General features: G+C 44.9%; 1 protein-coding gene across 2 annotated transcripts in view; it reads right to left on the bottom strand.

Annotated features, from left to right (window-relative positions):
- Nucleotides 1–19,556, bottom strand: part of GRIN2A (glutamate ionotropic receptor NMDA type subunit 2A) — a 2,125,912-nt gene that overhangs the window by 1,188,072 nt on the left and 918,284 nt on the right. The window lies entirely within an intron of this gene.

Here is a 19,556-nt window from a genome sequence, read left to right as displayed (position 1 = left end):
GACTGCACAACACAATGGAGTTGGGAGGGGAGGTTGCTGGGGCTGAGTGTGTGGGAGAGGATGGTGTTGAGATGAGGGTGTGGGAAGGAGATATTGCTGCGGGTGAGGGTGTGAGGAGGGGATGGTGTTGGGGATGAAGCTGTGGGGAGGGATTGGTGTTGGGGATGAGGATGTGGGGAGGGGGTAGTGTTGGGGATGAGGATGTGGAAAGGGGATGGCTGTTTTCCACTGTTCTGAATCAAACAGTTGTATATCTGAACACATGCAAGGACAATGCCTTTTGAGTGAGAGTGTACAGTTTAATATGTGGCTATGTACAAATAAGAAACTTCAGAGCAGCAAAATGTGTCTGAAAGAAATTTTCTTTGATTGCTTGTCGCTCTAAATGACCTCCCTACAATCATCATGCTTACTGAGTGGCAGCAATTCATCAGCAGCATGTGTTTTGTTGGCCTATGGGGCAGGCATGCCCACATCTGGAGGCAGGGCCACATGTTGTCTGATGCACATGTTGTGCTACATGGCATTGAATACAATGATTTTCCCCACCATCTCTGGGCTATACATGAGGGTACCTCCTATCAGGTGGCGACACCGGAAACATACCTTTAATAGGCCGAAAGGCCACTCAATGCACAGCCTTGTCCTGATGACTGCCTCATTGTAGGCCATCTCCTGTTGTGGTGTCATTAGCCACTGGAGCTGTGGGTTTCCAGAGTAACATGAAAGGGACAAAGGCAAAGATGTCAGTAACCTTAAAATAAGGATATATCCATGGCATTTCCTTAACACTATCTTCATGACGTTAGTGTGCATTGGTGAACAACAAGGTTGTATATCACTTAAATTAGTTCATGTGTCATGTATGACAGGTGTATGTATGCAATATGTCTGTGGGAGTCCACTTTCACATATCTCTCAACCGCCAGTTGTAACATGCAAACACTGTGATAGGATTGGATATGTACATGTTGTTTGTGGTAGTCCTATGTTGTGCTGTTATGCATGTGCCCTGAGTGGCATATTCTTGTAATTGTGCATTTTATGGTTTGTGCTTTTCGGCTCTTGTGGAATGGCACTCATGGTATGCAGCGTACATGCCATTACTGTTTGGCAGTGCTGTGTTTTCATTCTGCCGTGGTAAATAGTGCTATTGCATGTGTATGTATGGTTTCCTTCTGCATTGTGCTACCTGTAGTGCATTCTTAGTGTATTAGTTACTTGCTGCGATTGTGCTTTACTGTCATGCTACAGTGTTGTCCTGCAGCACCTTGTCATGTGGGTTGGTGGCTGTAATGTGTGGGTTGAGATGGAAGGTCCTGCATGCACAGGGCTTTGACATGGCTTGCATTTGGGCGGCAGCACACAGAGATGCAAGTTTCAATTCAAAGGGCATAAAGAGGAAGCCTAACGCATGTTTCAGGGTGGAAGCACAGACATATGCAAGAGTCAATTCAATGGGCATAAACATGGAACCCACCCCATGTTACAGGTCAGCAGCACACACAGATGCAAGAGTCAATTCAATGGGCATAAACATGGAACCCACCCCATGTTGCAGGGCAGCAGCACACATAGATGTAAGAGTCAATTCAATGGGCATAAACATGGCACCAACCCCATGTTGCAGGGTGGCAGCACACACAGATGCAAACGTCAATTCAATGGGCATAAACATGGACCCTACGCCATGTTGCAGGGCGGCAGCATACACAGATACAAGAGTCAATTTAATGGGCATAAATGTGGAACCTATCCCATGTTGCAGGGGGGCAGCACACACAGATGCAAGAGTCAAGTCAATGGGAATAAACATGGAACCTACCCCATGTTGCAGGGCTGCAGCACACACAGCTGCATACACAGGGCTTGCATTTGGGCGGCAGAACACAGAGATGCAAGAGTCAATTCAAAGGGCATAAACAGGAAGCCAAACGCATGTTGCAGGGTGGCAGCACACACAGAAGCAAGAGTCAATTCAATGGGCATAAACGCAGAGCCTACCCCATGTTGCAGGGCGGCAGCACACACAGATGCAAGAGTCAATTCAATGGGCATAAACGTGGACCCTACGCCATGTTACAGGTCAGCAGCACACACAGATACAAAGGTCAATTTAATGGGCATAAACGTGGAACCTATCCCATGTTGCAGGGTGGCAGCACACACAGATGCAAGAGTCAAGTCAATGGGCATAAACATGGAACCTACCCCATGTTGCAGGGCTGCAGGACACACAGCTGCAAGAGGCAATTCAATGGGCATAAACATGGAGTCTACACCATGTTGATGGGCGGCAGCACACACAGATGCAAGAGTCAATTGAATGGGCATATACATGGAACCTACCCCATGTTGCAGGGGGAGCAGCACACACACACACCAATGCAAGAGTCAATTCAATGGACATAAACATGGAACCTACCCCATGTTGCAGGGCGGCAGCACACACAGATGCAAGAGTCAATTCAAGGGGTGTGAGCAATAATACAGCAGATGTGTTGCCATGGCCTGTCCTGGCAGTGGACACAGAGTGGACAGGGCCTTTGGTGTGGGCCTTAGGTGATCTGGGAGGAGGGAGCCAGGCAAGCTGCACAGACAAGGCCAGAAGAAGTGACCATCTTGCCAGGGCCGAGGTGAACTGAAGCACCAGTTTAGTAAAAGCAAAATTGGATGAAAAATGACCCAGCAGTCAAAGCAGGATGGGAGTCCTGCAGTCCTTAATGTAATCACAATACATATAGATCTTCAAGGTTAAGGTGTGGCAAAACTGTGCAGTAGGTGCTGTGTGCACCATAAAATAACACACGCTTACCCCACGATTTACTGGCAATCTGGGCGATGGGAAGGCAGGTAAGAGGGCTGCTGGAGTAGACATCAGGCTTGGGTGGGAGCAGGAGGAAGATGGATGGAATTCTGCTTTCGTCGTGCGTAGCAGGTGATCCCGGCCAGAGGTTAATGTAATCACAATACATCTAGATCTTCAAGATTGAGGTGCTTCATGAAACATTTCACTTGTGATGCATGGTGGTATGTGTACCTACCTGGCATCCATGTCCATTGCCCTCTGTTTCTTTCCATGTAGGTAGGAAGTGTGCTGTTCAGCAGGACTATGTGGGTGGAACCAGGAAAGTGTGCACAGCATTGTGTGATAGTCAGGTCCTCATCACAGGTCACCTGTACATTCAGTTAATGGTATTGCTTCCTGTTGCAGTATACCTGTTCTGCTGCCTGGGTGTAGAACAAGGCCAAAATGGTGGAGCCTAGGATTGCTGTCATGTTGAGCAGTTGGGCAGCCATGTAAACTCGTGCTTTGTGGCATTTATCTATGCCTGGGGGGTGTGTTGGCACATGTGGTCAGCTGCATGCAGCAAAAACAGCATCCAGCACCTGCACAAGCACAATTTAAAAAGTGGGTTTCAACATGCCATGCAGCATTCCCACAGTGTGATAGTATGTGCCTGTGGCTAGGAAATGCAGCACAGACACAAGCATGAGCAGGCCGTTCAAATGTTGATCCTGCTATGGATGTCATCCTGGATCAGGGTGAGTAGCTCAGAAATGTTCTCCCTGTTGAGCCCATAGAGAATGATGAGTTGGCCATTTGTTAATGCCCTGGCTGATGGCCTTTCTGGGGAATGGGTGCTCGTCTTTCCTGGTGTCTCCTCAACCTCTCTGCACCCCCTGGTCCATGGTGCTGTTCATGTATCTGCACCTCAATGTACAGCATGAGATGCTGGATTTCCAGGTTGGAAACTGCCAGTGCCTGCATGTTGTTGGAAAGTGTGTTTGGGGAAGGTGTGGTCCTTATGTACCCCCTCTGAATCTGTTGGGTGCACCTGTGGCTTCATTTCCGTCACCTGTGTATATTTACCTCGACCTTTTAGGTCGAGGTAACTGCACTGTGTTTTAGTGTGATAGAATTACAGTTTTTGTTGCTAATCCCTAATTAGCACAGCTGGAATAAGTGCGAAAACCCAGTAGAATTAACCCCGGCGGTAATTCCTCTGGCGGAATAAGCACCCATTTTCTGGAAGCCCTGATTTGGTGGAGTTGAAAAAGTGTCAGTAATTCAGTTAACACCAGTTTTGCCACTTACCATCAAACTCGTAATGAGGCCCACTGCCTCTGTTCCAAAAAAGGATAATGTTTTTGCCAGAAATTGCCACCTATTGAAACAATGATCCTGCTTTAATGTTTCATATAACCTTTAGCAGCTATGTTACCACAGCCACCTGTAAAGAATCCAATGATACCATGACTCCCTTTTCATCAGTGTTCTCCCACCATGAGGCCAGGGAAGACAGCCGCTACCTGATCCTGCCCCTGGGGGCAGCTATATGAGGGAGGATCACATGGGGGTGTGGTGGTATCAGAGGTTGAGACATGGCTTCCCACTTCCACATTTGCAGGATGAATCTCCTATACAAAATACCTTAAGGGTCTCTTATGACTCTTTCCTTGCCCCCTCAAAAGAGATTGCTGGATTTCTCTCAATCCGACCTGGAGGTGAACTCTCAAATACTGAATTGTCCTCAGAACATGTCAAACTCATTCCTCCAATGTTTCCACACATGTTGGTTAAAATGAACTACTATTCCCAGAATCACCTTAGCACTGCGACAAGGAAGAGGAATGGAGGAATACAGAGCAGAAGAAGCCCTGGGCACAGGCAATGCTCTAGTGGTTGGAAGTGTGCACTTGTGCCTGGGACATTCAAAACAGGATCACCAGAAGGAATAGCAGACTGCTGGTGGGAGTGGGGTGCAGCTCTTTGTGGTGTAGAAGAGCTACGAGAAGGACGTTGAAGACAACTGTCTCAGATACCGACCAGAGGAAGGCTGTGCAAAGAAATTCCATACAGGAATGCCAGAAGCAAGTGCAGTGCTACTGGGCTTTTGCTGGTTCAAACAAGCAGCAATATTCTCACCGGAGACTGGTGAGGAGAAGATAAACCTGGCTGGAATCACGGGAAGCGGGGAAGTCAAAAGCTGAGCAGTGTGAAGAAGAGAATTTCTGGTCGCTGTCATTGGCGGGCTGCGAGCAGAATGGGAAACACCACGAAGAGCCAGTGAGTCCATAATGGATTGAAGAGAGCATCGGGGGGAGTATTCATGAACAGCTGCTTATTGTAAAATATCCCAAAAGGATAAAGAACAGAAGCTGTTTGTTAATACTGAAAGTGAGAGAGTAAAAGTGCATTTTTAAAAGGGAATCTTTGTAGCTTACCCCTTTGTAAGAAGAATACGAAACAGTAACAAAATAATATTTAGTGCACAATGTGAATTAGCCAAAAGGGCTTATGTGATACATTATCGAAAGTGGACTTGCGGAAACAGGCAAACAGGTGTGTTGGAAGAGTGAGCAAAACACTAACCAGTTAAGCAGCTAAGCTACTATGAATAGAAGGAATTAGCCGAAAGAGCTAAGGTAAACTATCAAAAGTGGATTTGCAGAGACAGACAATTACAAGTGTGTGAATACAAGAAACCCTGGTGGCAGGACAGTACATCAGGCATTACAAGCATGTGAATACAGGAAGCCTTGGCAGGAAAGTTCACAAGGCGATCACAAGAGTGTGAATTTAAGGGAGCAGAAAGAAACCCTGGCAGGGCAGTATACCAGATATCCCGACAACCCACAGGCCAAAGATAACAGTACATATCTTTGGTACTGATCAAGGGGAAGACAAGAACTGTTATTTTAAGAAACTGTTTAGAAGAATCCAGGGCAAGGGAGACACACTCTGCATTAAGGAGCAATATCTGTGAGTGACTTTTTGTTGGAGTTATGTATTCCTTTTCCATTTGAACACTTTAGAAACACAGAAGGTCAAATATATGTTCCTTTTCACCTTACCGATTATTTCCTTAAACAGTGAGGGTCAGAATAATACCTTGGACGCAGGACTGTTCTGTTTTGTTCATTCTGACACTGACAGATCCTTAGTTTGAGTTTAGGAAGGGAATCACCTCTAGTGCAGGGTCAGCAAGGGATTTTCCCAACCCCTTTTTGTTCATCAATAAAAGTCTTTAGCCAAACCCATGTCTAACTTGTTTCCAAGTTTCATTCCTGGCTCCTCACACACCTTAGATCAAATCAAAGTGTTTGTGTTGATTTGTCATACCTATAACGAGGGGTAGAGTTTTCTAATCCCCTCCCCACTTCTGTAAACTTGTTGGCTGCTGGGAGAATGTGCTTCCCAAAGATGGAAAAAACATCTTTGAAACTGTGACCCATTTATGTTGTTCAGATTTTTATATACACGTTTAAAACATGAGTCACATTTTGGTGGCCAAGGTTATGTAATTTTTCAAATCAATCTCAAAATGTTTACATAAATTCTGGATTAATACCAGCATGTGCACCTTAAACTATGCCTCAAAAAACCTTATGTGTAATGAAATGCTATGCAATCATTGTTATTTTTCCTGAGTCCTATATTTATCATCTCTTTGATTTTTTTATTGTGTATTTCTGTCAATAAATATGTATTCATTGATTGTAAAATGTTAGATTAACATGGAAGTATTGATCACATGTATGTATTGAGTAATGGAGAGAATATAAATTGCATATTAAAACATTTAATTTCGGTTAGAAATTGGGAGATGGACAATAAATCGATGTCTGTGTTAATGGTATGGAAACAGTATGTCCATCATGTTCTTGACATGTGAACTCTGGGTCCAATGCAGCAACAAGAAATCCATGTCAAAAAGATAGGTCTTGAGCCAGTGACTGACCTCTTTGTACATGTGGCAGGTCTACTCATTGCAGACTAATAGTCTAGCAGTCTTTTCTAGGGCTTCTTTGGAGTCAGCACTGCACCAATGACAGCGAAGCAGGGGCACCAGTACCTGTATTGTTTACTAATTCCCCTGTGCTGAATATGTATGTGTCGCAAGTCGGACACAGGGAATAGAGCAATACTGATGCTGTACCTTCCAGACTGCTGCCCACTTAGATCTGGGGTCTGGATGTGACGCAAACAAAGGACAAAGGAAACCCCAACACCCTTTCATATGCACTGTGTCAACCTGAAGCCAGCTCCCGCCCTTAGTAATTGATTGACAGTGAAATGTCATGTTTGCGACTGCATTTTTACAATACTCATCCCTGCAGATAGACCCCCTTCAGAAGGCACGAGGATGTGGTTTGGCAGAGCCAGACATTCTGGTATTGCCGGAGCTTCATGAAAGACCTACCGCTTTAATCAGGAACCACAGAGAGCTCCATTAAACAGAGAGACCCTTTGATCCACAACAGACAGGAAGATGGGTGGGACATAGTAGGAAATGTTTTCACCCCTTTTCCGTTGCAAAGCACTCTGGTTATGACCTCATACATAAAGGAGATGGTTGGTGGGGACCCAAGATTGGTCCATTAAGGTAGGCTTAGCCTACCCCAACCCCTGTGGCCAATTTGTCTTTAAAAAAGGGCCGAGACACTATTTTGGAAGATCATATGGAGACTTTACAAGGAGTACCAAGAAAAACTCAGCATTGAACCTTAGCTGAAGGTACAGTCTGCCTTACATCTTCTGCCAGAGAAGGAAGGCCAGGATCTCCAAGTGGGTAGCAATATCCCTCCCCCAAACATCTCCCAGGCAACAGAGGGAGATACTGAAGCCAGAGGACCGTCCAGCAGCTGCAGAACCAGTGCCCAGCCAGCACACAGCATTCCTTGCTAGGCTCTGCAGCAAGCTTCCTAGGAGGGAAGTGCCAGAGAGTCTCTGAACCAAACCAAGGACACAGCAGAGGTCTGCAACACTCTCCTCAGTTTTGGACTGTCCACCTTAAAGGACGACACAAGCCCAGTGAGAAAGGTAGAAGGAGTGAATCGACAAGCTTGTACTAAAATCTGCCTAGAAGGACATTTTTGAGCCAGTCGAGCCCCTCAAACTGAAACCCTCTGCATTACAGTCGCTAAAGCCATCCAATATGCCTCCATCAATGCTTCAGAACTGCTGACGAGCACTGAGATTATTCCTAACTCCAACCCTCTATGTAAGCCAACCTGCAGTCATCCGTCCATCTTCGCTCACCAAACTGCCTGCTGCCTGATACCCGCAGCTATCTCCTTTCTTAGTCTCTGATGCAGAAGCTGCAAAGCACCATGAAACCGACTCGACCCTGTTGAGCACCAAGAACAGCAACAAGTACAATGTATATTGTGGTTCTGTTCTCCTGGTCCTTTATCCAAAGGGCCCTAGTGACATTTTACGACCCATTGCTCCCTTTGTGTTGATAACAAGTATCCTTGAACTATTGCAATTATTTATTATACCGACTACCCTCCTGTCAGTATCCAGATTGCATCCTTCTGTGAAACTGTCTGTCCTCTGCATTCATTTACAGTGTGGGTTGTATTTCGTAGTGCGCTAGACCTGTCTGTTGTGATAATAATAAAGTAGATATTTGTATACAAGCTTGACTGGAGAGCCCCTGTTATCATAGGTTAAAAATTGTATTTTCACTGTGCTGCAACTCACCAACGATCCATGACCTTTCGTTCCGTCCAAGTTACCAAAATTGGACAAGGAAATGTATAATTTGCTTGTGTTTCCATTCTGTTCGGATCCCTTCTGGTGTACTAGAGGTGTGGGGCCGTTTCATGTTTCAGAAACCGATATTCATCACTGTACCACTGGTGCCCCGGAAGTTGATTTGTCATACATAAAGCTAATGGTTAACTCTTTATACTACACATGGCATTATTTTTATTTTCTGTATTTTTTATTGTGCAATTAGTTTCATCCATTTAACCCTTTAAATGCCAGCGACGAGCCGGCTCGTCAGTAAAAACCGCTCCAGGTTGCCACCGACGAGCCGGCTCGTCGGTGGCACTTAAGGGGTTAATGAGGGGGGAAATGCTGGCGGGTTTGGGCAGTGAATACCGCAATTTTAAAAAAAACCCATTGGCACTGGGGGGGGGAACCTCAATGGCACTTAAGAGGTTAAAACTTTAAGCACACGTGTTTTAACATACAAATATATATTTCACAATTTCATTACAATAGAAAACTTTAACTTAATAAAATTCACAACATATTCAATCTGTATCATACATACATCTCGATATTTCCTTTTCCTTGCTTAATATTCATAACAAAAACAAAAACGCAACTTGCCGGTCTTAATCATATTTCCCTTACACACAGCACTACATCCCCTTCTCCTGAATCTCTTTCCAAATACCAAATGCCCCCGTGCATACCATTACTGATGTTGCCCCATGTATATAGTACCAAAATGTATCTCCTGAACAATCATTTCAAAATGTTTCATATCCCTGGTGTCAAGTTGTTTCAAGGAGTTACAAACTGTGAATACATGTCTGCAAGTTTCTATCTCCGCATTATACTTTTTCAATATCAATTTAAAAAACGCAGATTTAAAGAGTCAATTTACACACTAATTAAAAAAAATACAAACACGTTTTTCAAAGTGAAACTCTCATTTAAGAAAGTTTGTAAATCACGCCCAGAGTCTCACTTCTATATGGCATAATGTATTCTGTGTAAAACATTTCTCTTTCATTCACAGTACAAACTAGCAATAAATGTCTGATTTGACTCTTCTTACTTGTCAAATGTCCAGTATATTTCATTAACTACTTCCTATTGCAACACATCACATTCTATGGACAATTGTGGGTTCTGACATTTGGCCAACTGTGGAAATATATTCCTACCTCAAAAGCAATCGATCACAACCTTCTCGAAATAAGCATTGAACATTCATGACTGGCATTTTGAGCTTCAGAATTGATTGTTTTTAAGTATGAGTTAACCTCTATCTGCATGTGAGTTTCCTACCCTAGCTACATATGGGAAACCTGAAGCCATGGTTACAATATCAAACTCAGAAGACAAATACTTCAAAATCTTTTGTGGCTAAAAACATTTTCCACACAGGCAATGTGTGAACATACACTACCTGCAATTCTCAGTTACTGTACTTAATGAAAGTTCTTAACATGTATATCCTGCGCTGATTCACAAAGCGGTTTAAAATGGGACTTTAACATTGAAATAAACTTTTGTAAATCAGGTCCTATGTGTGGGAAACTGTTAAAGTTCTTGTAAAGGGCAAATATCCCAAAAATGCAAGATTGGAATATTTGCAGGACACTGTCATTCAAATTTTGTAAAAAAAAACATCTATTGTGCAAAGAACAACTAACATACGTGGAAAATAAGGACTTTGCGTGCCAAACTGTCTGTGAAATCCCATCTGTTTATTCATGAAATTGAACGCGCAGGACTTTTCGAGGCCTTGCATGGAGTTTGTGCAGGATTGAGACATCTCTGCGAACCGTCGAGCGCCTTGCGTAAGACACCACGCAGAGCATGGGCGCATCTTGTGCACAGTGCTGGGGAGTGCGGAAAATGGGGAAGTACATGTGAAAAAATGGGCATTCGGAGGGACGGCCCACAGGCAGCCCCTTGCACATCCACAATTGCGCCAATTGCCACATATTCATGGATTCGCCCACACAGCTTCTCGGCATAGAAATGGGCACCCAAATCCCTCGATATCTATGCCACCAAAACGCAGGTGTAAAGACACTTGTGTATAGGAATCGCAGTGTGAACGTGGGTTTGCATGTCAGAATCAGGGATGCGTGTATGCAACCAGGATTTTGATCTAACTTAGGTACGCAGTGTAGCGGGGTGCAGCAATGGTTTACAGGGGTTCGTACATAGATTTTTCCAAGTTTAACCCAAATTAGGAATGTTCATATGCATATTGTCTGGGTGCTGGCAGCAGTTACGGGGGACCCTCTGCATGGTTCCCAAGATACAGGCCTGCTTGCGGGGGACCCCATGCACTGTTTGAAGGGTGCCTGTATTCACACCCCGGGGAGCATGCAAAGGTAGTTTATGTTTGCATGGGGGCATGTCAGGGGCATTCCGGGCGCGATTTTCAGATACAGTTACTTTGCGCAGTACATTCCATGAATACGCGGTGCATGCATTTTCTATTCTACATGCAGGCTTGCGCAGTGTCGTTCTCAGCAGACGGCAATTGCGGTAGAAATGCACACTTTTCCATGAATCAGGCCATTTGTAGTTTTAATGACAACATCTAAATGTGACAGCGTCAATAACTATGTAGATTCACAGGAATAGCATCCACCACAGACATGTACAAATAAGGATAGACACAAGGAGAAAAGAATCATGCATGAATGTCATCGTCCTTTACTTTAGAGAGCAACCCCACAGAAAGCACTGTGTGAGCTGGGATGCGATGGAGTGCTGTTCACACGGAAAGCACCACATTGTTGCAGAAAGGGTGCAGGGGTAGCAAGGGGTGCTGGAATAGATAGTGGGAGTACGGGACAGATGCGTGCTGTGTTTAATGTAATGGTGAGCCTAAGGATGTCCTTTGTTTTAAGGTCAGATAAACAATAAAAACACACACCAAAACGGAAAGGAAAGATTAAAATGTGGGCTATTGCAACATATTGGCAATATAACAAGTGAAAAGATGAACTATGACAGCAGAAAACGATGCATTCATTAAAAAAGAGACATATGCAATTTAGTACGGGCTTCCTATCTAGTCTCTGAAAATTGGCTTACTAATCGTCGAAGATAGAAGTCACATTTTCAATCCTGTCTTGCTGAAAAGAATGAGACGCGCTGGAACATCGCGTGTGCCAAAAAAAGATGCCCCCTAATGAGAAATGTTAATTGAATGTGCTAATCATAAATGCTTGCATCAAAATGCCCTTGTTTGCCTCTTTGTGCATTTGTACAAATAAGGGGGTATTTCGGCACAATTTGAATTGCATTCCAATTTCACTAAAAATGTGCTTTAAAATGTGCCAAAATGAAAGACATCCCCTGTGTTGATGAAGAACAAGCGCAGGGGATGACTATTTCATAACAGGGTCAATCCTGACCCAGTCATTCTAAATGTTACAGCAGTGGCGTGTACCAATGCGACCCACTTGTGTTTCTAACCCTCAAACTGGGATAGAAAGGTATTTGTCAGTTTTCACAGTTCTCGGAGACAGGCTATTTTCTCGCATCTCATGGAGACAGGCCCTTTAGCGTGTAACCAAAAAGTGTAGCATTAGATGTTACTAATACAATCTCATTGGTACTCATTTAAAAAAAAAAAAAAAAAAAAACCGAATGTGCCCCTTGTATGGATTTGAATGGTCATACTTGTATGTATACAAGGGGTATCCTATAGCGTGGACCTAGCTATAACAACATGGGATTTCTATGGGGACACACTATTAAAGCAGAGAAACGAAACGGAAGAGGGGAGTTTGAGTCATGAAACATTTTAATCTGAATGAGATACTTAACCTGACACAATTCGGAAGCTTAGTATAGGTATTAGTTCTGTTATGCACTACATTTTGAACACTCTTTATTTTTCATCATTTTAATGGCTGTCAGATTAAATTAAGTCCCCATCTTAATGTGTGCCCATTCACCGCACCACATGCATTCCTGGAGCTGCATTAGCATGCCAGGTACTGGGGGGGGGGGAGAGAGAGAGAGAGAGAGAGAGAGAGAGAGAGAGAGAGAGAGAGAGAGAGAGAGAGAGAGAGAGAGAGAGAGAGAGAGAGATATATATATATATATATATATATATATATATATATATATATATATATATATATATATATATATATATATATATGGCCTTGTTGGCGTACTGGTCTCAGAGGGCCTGTTCCAGCATGGTTCTGAAGTTACTTCTTCTAGTCGAAACTACAATCTGGGATAATGTGAGTGGGACGATGCCATCTCGGCTTTTTCCCTTCCTTTCTTGTGATGTTCCTTGACTTAAGGGACATTGAAATCCTCTGTTGGTTACTAGAGAAACTAAAGTTATATACTTATTCCCTTTTTCCAATTTTCCATAAATATGCAGGCCGGATGTCCACTTCACCTAAAGGTGAAATCTTTCATTTTCGTTTCTTCTATTTTCTCTTATTATGCGGTGGAGACCCCCCTCCACCCCTTCCAAATCACCCTGCTTTAGCCTATCTCCTTTCCCCACCCTATCTATATTTTAAAATGTACCTACTTACCATACCAATTTGAAGAACAAAAACATTAGAAGATTTCTGATTTGGTGAATTCGGATTCTGTGAAATGTACGGTACCGGTGCAGGCCCATGGGAGACAAGCATGGTTATGGTGAGAGGATTTACAATGGGAGAGCCCCACTTGCGCAACAAGTTATCCTTCATTCCAAAGATTCTCGAACATTTTTCGCTAGCTGAAGTCAAGCCATTCAAGGAAAAATAAAGCATTTTGCAGATTTGTGCTTTTGGAAGACCTATGACTGCTTGCGGTTTCTATCGTTCTCAAAGAACTAGTCTTCACCTGCAGAAAATGCAGAACACATAGGGAGAAACCTTGAAATCAGTATAACCCCACCCCCACTGATTACCATCATATGTGTGAGTGTACTGGGGCTGTGAAGGTTTACCTAGCCCAAATGTTTGAAAAATGGAGTGTGACCCATTCCCACTGCTCCAAGCACCTACTTCTAGTTATTTTCATTGCTACAGTGCACTGTCCATTCAGGCGACAAGCTGTTTTTGAGTTTAACTGCTTGAACTGAGCCCTTGGTGTGTTTTCAGAATATAAAAGCCAGCTGAATGGATGGTTCATGGTGAAGTAGAGAGGCAGTGTGTATCCATCTATAATGAGGGACATTGTGAATGTACATTCTTATGGACCAATCATAAGGTCTTGTGCACTGCACGTTTTGTAAAGGCACCGCATGAAGTAACCATATGGCTGGCAACACAGTGTGATCTCTTTTAAGCTCAACAGAAGACATTCAGTTGCATGTTGCAGTCTGTGTAGGAGACCCCAAAGGCAAGGTAGAGCAGTAAAGATGGCATGACGCCCTACATCTATTAATTGGTGCCGCAAAGCCAGGATTTTACTTTAGTGACACATGAAAAACACCTGTCAGAAGCATCAGTGTTTATGGTGCCGTGCAATCATCATTAAGAGAATCTTTACTACAGGCACTGTAACGGGCATTTTCCCACATTTCGTGTGCAAAATGTTGGTCCCACTTGTTAGTCATTCCATGAGCTACATTCTTTGTTGTTTTCCCTTTAATGTTAGTCACTTATGGTACATCGAACAGTGCCACAAGACATGCATTGACATTTTCCTGCACTACGCCTAATCCTTGTCAAAGGTATCTTGAACCGTTATACAGAAATAATATTTTCACCACCATTTTCATCTTATTCTCCCTATAGGAGTGCGACCAGGCCTGATTTGCATATGGTCTTTCCCCTTTCTGTAATGGCCTGGCAGGCAAAAAATGATGGTCTGGAGGTTTGAACGGAGCAACTGCCAGAAGTTTAATATGAAGTCTAAACCTTCAGGCCATCACCTCTTTGTTTTGCTTTGTCACCCCAGGTGGGATGGGAATCTCCAGACGTGGGTCCTGTGCCTGCCTGGCCTAGTGATCCAAGCTACTCCTCACTGATGATGCCCAATGAGGCAAAAAAACATGTCTGTGGATGCTTGTGGTGTTGTGCAGAAGGGATGTGGCCTAGCAGTTCGGGCTGGACTGAACCTTTGGGGGGTGGGACTGAGCCTGATTTGCATATGATCTTTCCCCTTTCTGTAATGGCCTACCAGGTGAAGAAGGATGGTCTGGAGGGCTGCCCAGAGCAGTTTTCAGAGGTTTAAGATGAATTCTAAACCTTCCATTCATCACCTCTTTGTTTTGCATTGTCACCCAGAGTGGGACGGGTTTTTCCGGACATGGGTCCCGTGCCTGTTTGGCTTAGAGACCCAAGCTACTTTTCACTGATGATGCCCATTGAGTCTGAAACATGTCTGGGGATGTCTGCAGTCTCGTGCAGAAGGGATGAGACCTAGCGGTTTGGGCTAGACTGCCCCCTTTGGGGTTGGGACCAAGCCTGATTTGCATATGGTCTTTCCCCTTTCTGTAATGGCTTGGCAGGCTGAAGAATGATGGTCTGGAGTGTTGCCTGGAGCAACTGCCAGAGGTTTAACATTCATTCTAAACCTTCCAGACTTCACCTCTTTGTTTTGCATTGACATAATAAGTAGAGATACTAACACCATTGGCCACCTATTGACATCTTATAGCCAAATTATGATAGTGCCTAAAAAACCTAGCTAAAGCCAAAACTGTTGGCTATGTCAATGCTCTTCAAGCGTATTGCCTAGCTTTATTTGTTTAAGTGTAAGTCCTTTCCTTGCCCTGCTTCAGAGAACAGGCCATTTCTAGATTTAAGATGCCAATTATTTATTTTTTTCATTTGACTAGTGGTGCCTGCTCATGGCTCAAGTAGAACCCTTGTTCCCATTCCTTCTGATAATGTGAACATCCCCAAAGGAGTCCTACCACTAAGTGGCAATCTAGGTAACATAATATTGCTACCCATAATGCTCTAGTGCCTGCAGGGCATTGCATAAAAACACACTTATCCTGCTTGCAACGTCTGCTAGAATCTACCATTAATTTTAAAAACTATAGCATACCTATATGTGAACAATATCATTGGACAGGGGAAACCAACAATGTGAGCATGTCATTCATGATTTTCTGAAAACCAAGAGGAGAACTGAACCAAAGAAACAAAGTAACAGCTTACGCTACTTTCTAATTATGTCTGTTACTGCTCTTATTTCGCTCACTGCAATGTTTAGGCCCATCACTCCAGCGATGAGCGGGGAGCTGATGGAGCTTTATGGTGCTTTGTGTATCTTTCGGCAGATTCACCAATGGCTACCAACGCTCGGGATTCCCATATCGCCATCTGCAAACTTTCACACCAGTAGAAAGTCCGTCCAGAGAAGAGAATTTTCAAGCAATGTTCTGCTGCAACGGGGACAGCTGAATGTCTGTATACAGTGTATTTTGATGGCATTGACTTTCTTTTATTTCCTTCCGTTGAGGGCCCTATGAACCCTTATTGATCAGCTCCTTCAACAAGACAATGACAAGAATGTTTGGCAGCTCCAGACATCTTAGTGTGGTAGCACTGGACGAGGGAGTAATGTACTGCGCATGTCTATTGGGTGGAAATGGAAAATAGCAAAGAGAGGCTTGCTGTTAATGTAGATTGCAGTCTGCATGGGTGGGCCATCTCTGGATCAGGGAACAGAGAGAAAGAGCATATAAAAGAATGTGTAGTCACTCTTCGATACAGTGGCGTAACACAAAATGTGGGGGCCCCCCTGCGAGCCATGCTGAGGGCCCCCCCAAATCAGCAACAAATCGCGGGTCGCGCCACACTCTGGGCTGACCTAGATTATCACGCTTGCACAATATGCACAAATGTGCTGTTGAAGGGGTATGCCACAAACTGCATTAGGAGAAAGATATAAATATGTGTTTTAATGCAATATACAGCACACTTTCTGAGAAAAAAAAGTGGCTAAAAAACCAGAGTGATTGCAATGATTTTGTAGGGTAACACCAATCCAATAAATGCAAGTCATCAAAAGAGCACAGGAACATAAAAGCTTTGCTATTAAAAATGCCATGCCACAATGAAAACATGTCCAACTGGCTGCACAATGTAGACCAGTGTAATAAAATTACAGTAAAGCATGCCAGGCCACATTTAGACATACCTAGACCGGTTGAATGAAAATGCCAGTCGAAGCAATAACACTCATCAAGAAGAGAACACACATTGAAGCCTGCGTCTCTGTGGCCTCTAATAACATAGCCAAACTCTTTAAAATCTGTAAGTAACTGGTCAATCATGTTGCAGTCTTTACCTCTCCTGTTCCCTCCGAGGCCCTCTCTTGGCCCCCCATTGGCCAGCTTTACTTCTTTTCATCCTTTCTCCTCTTTCTCTCTGACAATACATGATGGAGTTTCTAGAGAAGTCTGATCTTCGAAAGTGTTGTCAAAACAGGTGCTCCCCTGCTCCTCTAGAACCATCAACGAACATATTGACACCCTCGCTCCAGTCGTGGCTGATTTCTGTAATCACTCATTCACCACTGGAATGTTCCCCTCTCCCCTTAAGCACTCCCTTGTGCACCCACTCCTGAAGAAGATGTCTGCCTTACCTGCCTGCTTGGAAATCTATCGCCCAATATCCATCACCCCTTTCCTGGGCAAACTGTTGGAAAAAAAACTGGCCATCTTCCAGCTTACTCTCCACACTGAATCAGTTGGTTGTCTCCATGACCATCAGTCTGGCTTCAGAGCTGCCAGAGGCAAGAAAACTGTTCTCCTGAACACCTGTGAAGATCTGTTCTCTAACCTTGATTACAGCATTCCTTCTGTCCTCATCCTCCTTGATATTTCCTCTGCTTTCGACATGGTCAACCAGGCCATCCTGATTAATCGACTCCATGAGAACCTGGGCATCACGGATCAGGCCCTTGAGTGGCTGACCTTCTTTCTCTTGGACTGCCCCTCCTAGGTGTACCTTCGGTCCCTTTCTTGCCGCCACATCTATCTATGCCTGTGGCGATCCCCAGGGCTCCATCCTCACACCCTGGTTTTTCAACCTCTTCTTGGCCTCTTTGGCCCACCTGATCTCTACCTTCTCCTCTTGTGCAAATGACACTCAGCTTTCCTTCAGGCCCCCCTCAGACTCTTCTCCTCTCTCTCTCATTCCTGACTGTCTATCCATGATTCAGGATTGGTGTGCATCCACCGATCTCTCTCTTAATGCCAGTAAGATGGAGATCCTTCTCATTGAGACCTCTGCCGCTGCTTTTGCTCTCACACTCTCTCCGCCCACCTTGAGCCCACTTCTTTCGCCTTCCATCGAGGCAAAAACCATGGTTGTCACTTTGACTCCACTCTAGCTTTCTCTCATCACATCTCGGACATCGCCAAGAAGTCCCACTACCAGCTACTCCTCCTTAAAGGGACTCTTCCCTTTCTCACTTTCCCCCAGAAGCTCACTGTCTCCAAAGCCCTGGTTCTCTCCTGGCTGGACTACTGCAACAGCCTCTTTCTCAACCTGCCTGTCATGATCTCTGCTTCCAAAAGATCAGGACTTGCCCGACTCCCTTGGAAGCAGACCCATAACCCCGGTTCCGAGTGCCAGCCAGTCCCAATTGGGACCTTTTGGACCCTGTCCTGGCGCCAGTGGCACCAGGCTCATAAAGATGCCCAGTCCCAGCGCTGGAAGCGCCGGGCTCATAATGCTTGGGTGGACTTACCTGCAGCAGACCATGTTGCTTACTTACCTGCCAGTTGAACCCCTGATCCTCTTCTGTTTGGGACTACTTTTCCTGTTGGGTGGGGCAGGAGCCACTCCCTAGGTTCAGAACACTGGAACTCTTCTGGAAAGCAGGAACTCTTTTCTTAGGCGTGGCTGTGGAAGGAGACACCTAAGCACTACAGGAGGCTATTTAAACCACACCCGATGGATGAATCTTGCTTTGCGTTATTCTGCATTCTCTGCAGCAGAACGCTCATCGTGTCTTCTGCTTCTGATCCTGGGCCTAAGGGAACAAAGGCTTACCATCCTGGAATCCAGTCTTCAGCAGCACCTGTAAAGACAAAGAAAGAACAGGTTAGCACTACGGTCTTCAGTGGCAGCGCATCTCTTACCTGGTCCATCGGCTGTCACCAACGCCTCGCGCTGCATTCCGGCATCTGAAAGACAAAGGCTTACCTACTCTTCGCATGCTCCGGAGGTCTTCGCACTGCATTCCGGCATCTGAAAGACAAAAGCTTACCAGCTCTTCGCACGCTCCGGAGGCCTTCGGCGCTGCATCCCGCATCTGAAAGACAAAAGAAGGTGCGTTTAAAGACATTGGGCAACTTTATTACTCACGTGCCATTACTCCTTCCCACGCCGAATCCAGTGGGTATTCCAGCACCCTTCATCTTCTCTAAAGCTCCGAACTTGTACCTGCAAGATAAAAGGGACAGTTAGTGCGCATCGTGAAGCAGGCTACAAGCGCTTACTTACGTGCTTCCAGGCGCTTCTATTCCTCACGCGGGTTCGATCCTCAACTCTCATCAGCCCGCCATCCGCCATTGCCGGAACCCTGCAAAACAGGAGATATCATTACAAAAGACTTTTAAGACATTTGAAGTGCCCAGAACTTACCGTTCGTGCAGTTAACGACGGACAGCAGTCCTCTGAGGTCAAGAGGCCTGCACCCTTATCCAGTGAAGAAACTGGTTACGGCACCCTGCCCCGAGGCAGATGGAGAGCTCGGCGTTCACTTACCTAAGGTGAGGGTGTTAACCTTTGGGGTTCTACATGAGAAGAGAAAGGGAAGAGGAGAGAGGCACCCAATAACCCCAGTTCATTAATCCCATATTTTCTATCTGCAGACATCTTACTCTTCGAGTCAGACATACAGTGCACAGAGGTCCAGCCCAAAGAGCCAACCGTGTGTTACACATCACCTTAGAAGATACGGCATTCACCCAGTCAAGACCGGCGCCTCTGCGGGAATCAGGTGAGCGTTACACTGCCTTCCTCTACTCTCTGCCCTCTGCAACTAATCCAGAACAGGACTGAAAGACTTATCCTTGGCCTCCAGCCCAGGGATCATATCTCTCCAGCCCTGAAATCTCTCC

The sequence above is a fragment of the Ambystoma mexicanum genome, chromosome 2q (assembly GCF_040938575.1).
Source record: "Ambystoma mexicanum isolate Mex_15411 chromosome 2q, UKY_AmexF1_1, whole genome shotgun sequence".
Lineage (NCBI taxonomy): Eukaryota > Metazoa > Chordata > Amphibia > Caudata > Ambystomatidae > Ambystoma > Ambystoma mexicanum.
This window is presented reverse-complemented; position numbering and strand designations above follow the sequence as displayed.